The following is a 10,771-nucleotide window of genomic DNA, read 5'->3' on the forward strand; positions in this document are numbered from 1 at the left end:
GCTGTTCCAATTCCCCAGGCAGCATGAGGATACATAAAACAATGAATTATTTATGGGGGAGATGTGAAATATCACAGTGGATAATTTTCTTTAGGCTATATTAAATGTAGTTTTCAAAATAATATGTCTGAGCGTGTACATTTCCCAGAAATCCATCCCACTGACAGGATCTGGAGCCTGAAAATTGGATATGAAATCATATTTAAACGCATCCTTGCCAAGAAATGTGTGTTTAAGTGAAACACAAAAGCAAGGGTTATTCAAATGTTGTTGTTTTTCTTCAGACTTCTCCTTTTTTTGGCAATTATAATCAAAGGATATTTGCTTCGCTTGTGTTTTAGCTCTGGTTCCAAATTAAACACCTTGTAACTAAAGCCAAGCTTTTTTAAAAAGCCTCATCAAAAGGAAGGCTTTGCAACATCAGTAAAATTAGATCGAGCCTTTGCAAAAATCACTGCTGCATCACCCTGAATGGAGCTTCTCATAAATAAAGCTCTCTCAAGCACCATCCGGAGCCAACATTAGTGTCTGTCTCCGAAGCCTTACGCTCTTACAATTTGTTTCTAAAAGTGAACTGAGTTTAATTGAGCAAAGTTCAAGACTCCAGAAACAGTAAAGCAACAGCGAGAAAAAAAATCAATGGCAACAGAGGCATGGAAAAAAGAGATAGCATTGATTTATCTGCCATTGATTCATGAGTATCGCTGCATTGTGCCCTGCGGGTGAAAAGCACACTGTCTGCCAACTGATGGGGATGAATCTGAAAAGGTGTCAAGTGGTTAGAGGACACAAAGGTGGATGATGAGGAGGAGGAGGGTGGAGGGTGTGCAGATGAAGGTGGCAGAGGGGGTGAGGAGAAGTGCAGAGGGCGTGAAGTATCAAACAGGAGAGGGAGGAAGAAAAGGTGTGAAGAAAAACTTGTGATCCTGCAGTGATTGTACTGTCGCTCCTCGCCATTGTCTTAAACGTTTCCTAGCAGAAGCAAAATATGAACACAAGTCCTGAAGGTGAAAACATAACAACTGAATAAGACAACAACTGAAGAGATCTAAAGGTGGAAAAACTGCTTCATAAAGAGGCACCTGTTGTTACAGACCCACTGTGATCATGTTTTTGGTGTTTTTAATGCTTTCTTGTGGCATTTTCCTCATAATGGAGGGTATATATAAAGAAAATTAAGTTTAAAATTGCTTTTCTGAGTATTTAGTCATTCAAATTGTTGTGAGTCATGAGCAGATGGAAAAAGCTTTTAAGGTGTGACGTAGAAACTTCTAGGACAAGCAGTAAGCTCCTGCTTCACCCCATTCTGATGCATCCACTTCCAGATAAATAGATCATCTTTGTTTTCCTTGTCCGACCTGGCATCTGCTCGCCGTTTCTGATTTTTAAAGTCCCACTCCAATGAAAATGGTAGTTTTGGTGTTTCAAAAATGAGCATTTTTCTCGTGATAGAGTACGTTTACAAAATAATTTAAGACACATTTGGTCCACTTAAAGGGAACTAGAGTTAACATCCTTTGATAATCCAGAAAAAAATTCATTCTGATTACATCCAAGCAAACTCTAGACCAGGAACTGCTCAGTGAAATATTCAAAGATTCCAAAGCACAGGAAATTCATAATATTCGCCTCTAGTTGTTTTGTCCCGCACTCATAATTCCTAGCCAAAGAGTGAAGAGATCTTTAGTCACATGGTTTTGTTTACAGGTTTTGCTCTGGGACAAGAAAGTTCCCCTCACGGGAGCCTGAGTCTTGGATTTGATCCAAAACAAAATAAGTGGTCTCATACTGGAACCATTGATTTTACCAGTATGAAAACACGTTTCTTTATCGTGATGGATCAGGAGCAGATGAAAATCTGTGGTTTATGATACAGCAGCTGCCATGGATGGGCTAAAGTCCCCCTGCTTTGCTCCAATTCTAAATCCTCCACTTGAAGACATATAGATCCATAAACGTCTTCATTCTTCAGTGGTAAAACTGTACGGCTAGATAGCCCCAATATTGCCCAAAAGTCATATATGGGCCACTTTCACCCAAACTGGAAATGTTTCTTTAAACTTTATCCTCCTCGGTGGCTGCTTGCAGTTACACTATTGTATGAAACATTTCGTGGTCGCTACGGCAATTTGCTGTTTGTTTGGTAACCTTCAAAAGTTTTTTTATGTGACGTTCTTGAAAAATGAGAAACATTATTTTTTTCTATTTCTCACTGTTCTGACAGCCACAATCCTTCCAATTTAGTTGAATTTAATTTGGTCCGGTTGGTCTTTGAAGGTAATCTGTGTTCTCGTTTGAAAAAGTGATAAAAAGGTAACAGGTTTGGGAGGAACTGTGTTTCTTCTTCTCTGTGTTTTAACAGGACAAGCTGTTCTTTAAAAGTTTTTTTTGTGGAGAGAAACTTTTGAAGTGCTCTTTTCCGACTTTATCTCGATTGTATATCAAAAAGAGATAGTTATAAAAGCAAACGTTTCCACTATATCAGAGTGACCTTGACCAAGAATTCGAGTGCCAAAATTACCCCAACATCCTAATGGGGTTTTCGTCTCTGCAAGAAAAAAATGCTTCAAGCAGTAATTAGGGACAATGAAAAAAAGAATAAGAAACATCTGAATTACGTTTATGTGGGCTGTTGGCTTTAACAAGATGATCTTAAAAGCAAATTTTAAATATGTTACATAAAATAAACAGTCTCAGATGGTAGATGAAAGGTGTGTGGGCACAATGAGGCTGTCACACTTTGGTTTGTTTAATCTTGTGGCAGCTCTGCCTCCTTATAGAAGCTGAAGATGCAAAAAATAAATAAATAAGGGGAAAAAAAACATAAAACTGTTTGAAAATGTTACACCTGACACTGCTCCAAGGTTTTGAAGCAAAAATCCTTGAAAGAACTTGTCGGTAGCTTATAAAGAATCACAAATGTCTTTAAGTCTTTTCATGTCACAAGTCAGGAGCAGCTTTGTACTGTATCTGCAGCCTCAGATGACAGTAGAAAGGACTCAGCGATATTCCTTTAATCATTAATGTTAAGTTATGGGGGTTTTGTTGTGTTTTTGATTAGATCTGTGGTTTTATGGGTCTATTCCTTTGTGTTCCTGCCAGTTCTTTTATCTGAATACGTTATCTTTTCTTGAAGGTTTACTGCTCCATTTAGTTTTACTTCCTGTCAGTGTTTCACACTTTTATTTTGTTAATGAACACTTCAGCCTTCTGAAATATTTTCTTTGATAATATTCCTTAGTGTGCTTTTCCAGATCCTGATCTCCAACAAAATGCTATTTTTGCCCCGTTTTCTGCTGTTCTGTTTCAATTTTATTTTCCACATCTCAAAACAGTAAAAGAAAACCATAAAGTGAGGTGGTTGGAGAATCTAAATGTTAAAGCATGACTGGGTTAAATAGCTCATTTAATAATAAAACTTCAAAGAGAAAGAAAAGCATTTGGAAAAACAGAGACCCTTAACCTTAATGACAAAATAGTGGCAACAACAGAATACCTCGAAATTATGGGAGAAATGTGTAAAAACTAGCATGATTGAAGACCAAAGCCTGGCGTTCTGTAACTGAAGGCAAAAGAAGACAAAGGACGACTCAGTCAAGAAAACTCTCCTAAAAAGATCATACTGTGAAAAAAGTAAATTAATGTTTAAAACTTCCCAAAACATACACATTTTTTTTCTAACAAAATATGAGACTGCATTCATTTGTTATTGGTTTGGGTTCTGTTGCCTGTAACCTTTGATACAGGTCTATATAGAAATGTCCGTCAAAATTTCCACAAGTCATAAAATTAGGTTGTTCAAGTTCTCGTGTGCAGGAGACGAGGAGCAGGAAAGAGTTCTTGAATAAATAAATGAAGTAAAATGTGAAACATTTAAATCCAAAAATCAATGGATGTTCAACAGAAATAGAATACCCCCCCCCCCCACCCCAAAAAAGCATATATGTATATAATTTTGCTTTATAGAATGGTTAAAATGTGGTGGTTTTATGATAAAGAAAATTAACAATAATTTAAAACAAACAACTATTCCATACAAAGTCAACTTTTTTAGCTTTAAGTATATTACACTGTTTATTCCTCACTGTGAACAACCCCAACGCGGTATTTTGATCTGTATATATTTCAGAGTATTCCTCTAAAAACCTGCGGTCTCAGCATCAGCCCCTCTAAAATCCACAAAAATGAGCAGGTCCTCACGAGCTGATGTCACAAAGTGAGAACCGCCCCTTTCAGGAAGACTCTGCGCTGCTAGTCCCCCCCCCAGGTTAACACAAACACACACTTTCTCCACGAAGCTAGCTGTGATCAGTCGCTAACTTCGCGCCGCCAGCAGTCTGTGGAGTTTGTGTTGTGATCCAGTGTAGCGATAGCAAAAAAACGCTCATTTGGTTTAAAGTTTAAACTTCGTGCGGTTCCATACGGCAGAGAACATTCAGGTGAGGATCTGCATGACATGATGGGGTGGATCCTAAATGTATCTGAGAATGTTGCAGGCAGACGAGTGATATTGGGAAGACGGCTGCAGAAAGTTATGTAAACTTATGTAAACTTGATTTTAACATTTTGTGAAAAGTTAGCCTCTGGTTTTTGGGGAATTAGGACAAACTGAGTGGGATGTGGGAGGTCCCAGAACTTTTGCATGCGGTCTTTGCAAGCAGCTAATATACTAACAACATAAAAGGCAGGAAGGTAGAAGACGTAAGACTATTCCTAGTACATGTTTTGAGTTTTAACCAGTGACAAGTTTTGTGACACAAACTGCAAGTGAACCTTTGGTTAGTGAAATTACTATGAAAAAACTGCAGTCTTTTGGATCAAATGCCTCACAAACTAATATATTATCACAATGTAATGAAACTCAAAAAGCATCAAAATTACCACTTTCATTATATACTTTTACATAATCATCTTTTAATCAAAAACAACAAGCTAGCACTCACTGGAGCACAAATATTGCAGCAGTAATGATGTTTTTATCTAACTCACAGCAGGAGTCACATAGTCACATTTCCAAAAAAGTTCAGAAAAATGACATCGGGGTTAAGATAGTGTGAAGTAGCTGAACTTAAAGTCTGTTGAAAACATTAAAAAACACATTATTATCTGCAGTCAGTCATTTGCATAAAGGATAAAGCACATCTGAAAATGCATGGAATTTTCTGAGCCCTGCTGGCATTTACTGTACTTTGAATTACTCTGGCTTGTTCATTTCATGTTTGGAGGTCGCTGGTTGGACACTTTCCACGTCTCTCCATCTCTTTCAGTCAGGCTCCAGTGGACACATGGACCATCATCCACTGCTTTGCAGAGTGCTCAGCTCTGACCAATTTTGCACCTCCGTTCACAAGTGATAGAGCACTATCAGTTCTGACAGCTCCCCAGAGCCACTGGGATTTGAGTGCTCCCTTCTTCCACCTACCCCACACCCACAACCCACACGGAGAGTAACCGCACACACACCAATCTCTGTCTGTCAATTAAAAGGCAAGGCTCTGCAAGTGAATGGCTGAACAAAAGCTGTCAAAGTAAATAGAGGGACAAAGATGAGAGGTTACCTGTTGGAAAAGTAAGGACAATCCAATAGTTGGTCCCTGATTTCATTAAGCGCTTGTGTTTAATTGGAAATCAGGAGAAGAACTCTCAACACTTGGATACTGTTGTCTCAAGGTACCATTCACCGGACCATGGCTTTAATCAAATTATCCCCGATACCATTTCGTGTTGCTACAATATTTTCAAGACTGTTTTGCTTACAAGTAAAACAGTAGGAATATATTACCTTTTAAAAAAGGACAGAAATAGAGATGCTTAACTTTTATAGAAAGTAAAATAAAGTAAGAACTGTATGATGTTGCTGTATTTTTCTAGTTAGGCATTAGTACTGTAGTTATGAATGTTTTGAATCCACGGTGACCTTCACCAAAGATCACTGCAGATCGTTTTACATTTTGATACCTACATTATTTTCTTTTATACAGTTGTTCCGTTGAAGTTGCTGACTCTCCTGAAGGCAGACACCTGTTCAAACAGCCGGTTTGTGCAAAGCATGCATTGCAGTCCTGTGGAGTGATGAGTCTAAACTGTGCCTTTTCTTGTCCTCCCTTCTTTTCAAGATACATTGCTTGGGAAAAAAAGAAAAAGCTCAAAATACTTGGGTTTAACCACAACTGAGAGGTTAAAGAGGGTAAAAGTCTGTCTTTTAAAGCTGGCTAAAACTTAAAGGCCCACTACAATAAGTGATTTATTAAGTGATATGTTATGTATTGTGACCTGATTGCTTGATTGCTTGAAATAAAGCATTTTATTCATTCAATAAAAAATATGTTTTTGGTCATTTTAATATGTTCTTGTTGGATTTTTATCATGATATAAGGCATTTTTAGAAAATACAAATGAAACTGTATTTTTGATGATTTCTTCAAACTGTGGTGAATCAGAAGCACTTGGTGGACCACAAGTTCTCAACTCTGCTTCATCCCAATGCATCCTTTTATAGACAAACAGGTCTACCTCTGTCTTTGTTTTCCTCATCTGAGCTGGCATTTGGCTCAAAACTGTATGGATGGATGACTCTGATATTTCTCGCCACTTTGTTGCACTAGTAACATTATGTTGGGGTTGTTAGGGGCTGTAAGCTAGTGGAAGAGAGTGTAAACAAAGGGATGATGGGAAATGAAAGCAGGTTACACTCACAGTAAATGACCCAGTTTACTTGATTACCTATCAATGTTTCATATTTCCTTTGATTGAAGATGCATTCAGTTTCATAAAAAGTGATGCTGTAAAAGAACGTTCTAAAAAACAGTGTTACTGCTTTTTATGTGTATTTTAGCTGTGAAGACTTTTTTGTGAAAGCGCCAGCTACTTCTGTTTTTATGTGAAATCTCTTCGTTTGATGGCAGAAACTGACTGAATTTGTTAAACATCCATCATTTGTTTTAGCATCTAGCTGGAAGGCGAACAGGTATGATTTTTTTTGGTTATGTTTATGGTTTACAATTTGGGATTATTTGCTTTTTATGTAAACTAAACAAATGTTTGAAGCTATCAAACAAGCTAATGCTAGTAGCTTATGTAAAGCATGTGGATCAAAAGGGAATTATAAGTTTGTTTTATTTTCTTTAGCTCTTACGGTGTGACTATGCCTGTGGAGTAAATAAATGTGTTGGAATACCCCACCATAGTCCATCAGTAGTCATCATTGAGTACATTTTCTGAATCAAGAAATACAGTCAAAACTCTGAGGTAAATTTCTATTGAACTTCAGCTGCTCTGCACAAAGTATGTCCTTGAAAACAACTTTTTTTTTTTTGGCTAAAAATTGTATTATATTTTATGTTCCCACTGGGAACACTTTTACATTAGATCAACAGATGATTGGAGTGGGAATTTGAGAAAAAGTCACTTCAGAGGGATCTTTCTTGACAAACTCACTCAAACACTATAAACTACAAAATTGAGCTTTTTTTTTGGAGCAAAACCCTAAATATTAACCAAATTTCCAATTTCTTTGCGACTCAGACAGTAGCTTTTTAAAAATTAAGTGGCAGAAATAAATTTATTTTTGAAAGCTCAGAGAGTTCCAGGTGTTCACTGATTTGAACCTGCTGTGTTGCTGCATGTTAGGTGCTAGAGGGAAGGAGCACTGTCAGGGGTGATTGCTGGATAAGGATTACAAAAATACTTTAACCTCTTTCTAGCATCATCTTTCTCCAGCTGATGTGGCTCCACATGCTTGACTTCCCTATTCGATTTTTTTTTTATTTTTTTGCCTGTACACCCACTTGATTAATTTCTGCTTTTCTCCACAACGATATCTAACCTTTGATTCTTCCTACCACTCTTAATCCCTTTCTGCTTCATAGAAGAATCTGGACAGGATTGTTCAATATTCATATTTCCGTCTTCATCATTCCTCCTTGCCCAACTTTAACCTCTGAAAATCTGCTTTTCTTTTGCTTGGTGAATTATTATCCCATATTCTGTGAGACCTTGCCAATCTATTAATCTAACTTGCCATTTACTGTCTTTTCTCTGCAGCTCTGTTAAAGGTTGGCTGCCTCTCCTCTCAATCTATCTGTCAGTCAGTCTTTGTGTGCAAATCCCTCATCTTTCTCCCCCAGACTGAATTATTCAATTTAGATGCCATTTGTTTCACAGTTGGTGATAGAGACAGTGCACACTCTCCACTATATAAACCACAGTTGTAAGAGGCAGCTGCACTTACCACCTCCTTTAACCGTTAATACTGCTCTTAGCACACCCCCTTCCTGTTTCACGTTCATTCTATAGCTTTTCTCCTGAATTAGCAGCATGTATTAGTGAAGAGTGTTTTAGGAGCTGTTGTCACTTGTATTTCACACTTGGAGATCAAACTGTCAAGATGATCATTTCACGGGAAGGGTATCAGGAAGATTCACTTTAAACCCGGGAAGGTTTAGATGTGACCGCATCAACAACTTTAACCCTTAGAAAACACTTTTGGGGTTTGTGTTGAAAGGTTAACTGGTGCAGAACGAAGAGTACTAACTTAATACTTTTGCTGTTTCTTTCTACTCATGGTCAGTGGGGGTCTACTGGAGAGATACAACCGGTTTATTAATGTTTATAAGAATCCAAACCATATTTAGATGCAAGTTAAACATTATCTTTGTTGGAGCAGATGAAAATGTAAAAAAGAAATAACATTTAGCTTTCAATTATCTAACAATCAGATTTCTTGGAGTCATAAAAAGAAAATAATCCAACATTTTCAAAGCACACCTGTGAGATACATAAATAAATCACTCATCTAATTAAAAAAAACATGAAGATGTTAAGATTAACTGATCATATTCCATAATTACATATGTTGATAGAAATATCTTTAGAACAATCTAATGAAGGTAAGATTTCCTTTTAGTCGAGGAATGTTTTACTGAGAGCTGCACTGTGGGGTAGTGGTAAACACCCTCACCTCACAGCAACAAGGCCCTAGTTCAAACCCCAGCTGGGACCTTTCTCTGGAGTTTGGATGTTCTTCTATGTTGGTTTTCTCTGGGAACTTCAGCTTCCTCCTACAATCTAAAATATGCCTTAAAGGTTGATCGGTATCTCTAAATTGTCCCCGGGGGTGAACGTGAGTGTAAGAATTGGGAGTGATGTCACCCATAGAAAACGACTGTTCTCCAGCTCCAGTCAAATGAAGCCAATTCAGCCCCAATTTTTTAGACGCCGCCATTTTGAGCCTGACGACAGTGTTTGGTTGGAGTGGGTCTGAGTCACGTCTCTATGGTAAGTACTCTCGCCAATCATGGGCAAGCTTGTTCGAAGTTCACGCCCCTTCCACTGAAGGCAATTCCGGGAAAATCTGTCAATCAAATGTTTGTTTTTTTTCCTTTTTTCTTTTACTGAGAAATCTGATTGGTAAGTTTATAACAAGCAATAAGGAAAAGAATATAATGAAAAAAGACTAGGATTTGCAAGAAGATGTTAAGAAAATGTATCAAAAGAATAGTTATTTTGACAAATATATTATTAATATAAATATATATTCTATGGATGCGCCTCACCTTCGCTCAACATGGAGCCCAAAGTATTGGGAAGGATTGACAATGGATGGATGTTTTAATAAAATAAAAACCTAAAGTAAACAAACAAAAAAAAAGTATATTCAGAAGAACCAGCAGTTAATGGTTACACACCTAAATTGTGAAATCATTGCACCACTTGATGCAAAATTTGTATCTTGGTGATGTACACCCAGAATTCCATTACAAATAAATTATCATAACCTTTAAAAAAAAAGAAGGATTTGTGACAAATCCACAAAGCGTCAAACGACAATAACAATAAGAAAAGGACATACATAAAAGAGGGACAAAATTTAGCATGAATACCAAGAATATAAAATAAATACAAATGAAAAAAAGGATTTGAAAGAAAGTTACAGGGTATAGAACAATAAATAAGACTAATTTTTATGATTAATGCCGGTAATACAAGATTCTTGAAAGTAACTCAATCCCTCACAAAGACGTACCTTTAAACAATCTCATCATCCGTACAAAAAAAGAGTGAAAATGAAAAGAAATGATCACATCCTCTGTATAAACCTGTAAGAGGAAAAGCTGCTGTTTTATGAAAAAGAACTGGGGTGGATGCTGGGGAAAAGGGAAAAACAAAAGCTTGAGTTAGAACAAATAACCACATGAATTACTTTCAACACATCAGTTTTAATGAATATTTGTCTAATTTTGGCAGTTTTCAGAGTTAATTAAATCTAGGATGACTAGGTTGATATCGAGATTAAATGAAGTCTGAATCAAACACAGCACACACGTCTCAGAGAGAGGTGATTTAAGGAAATCCCCTGTTCACAAAATGTCATTGTGTATCTGTGTGTCATCAGCAGAACAAAAAAAGAAATGTGATTGTTGCAAAAGAAGCTGGATGTTCACAGAGTGCTGTATACATGTACATGAATGAAAAGAGGAGTGGAAAGAGAAAAAAGAAGGTAGAAAAAGGCACATGATGATGCCTGCAGGGCTGAACAGGTTTTGAATTGTAGTCATGAATGTCATGACCTGACACAAGGTATGACAAAACCAGCCAAACACGAGCTGTTAAAAGTAAATAATTCCATTTATTTAAGGGAAAACAGGGCAAAACACTGAGTAGGTCAGTAAGGACAAAATGTCATGTTAGAATGGATCATTATTTATTTTGTTTGTAACTGAATCCTAAGTTCTTTTATGACTTTCAGTTTGACTGAAACATATACCCAGTT

This window comes from Oryzias melastigma, linkage group LG9, assembly GCF_002922805.2.
Source record: "Oryzias melastigma strain HK-1 linkage group LG9, ASM292280v2, whole genome shotgun sequence".
NCBI classification, from domain to species: domain Eukaryota; kingdom Metazoa; phylum Chordata; class Actinopteri; order Beloniformes; family Adrianichthyidae; genus Oryzias; species Oryzias melastigma.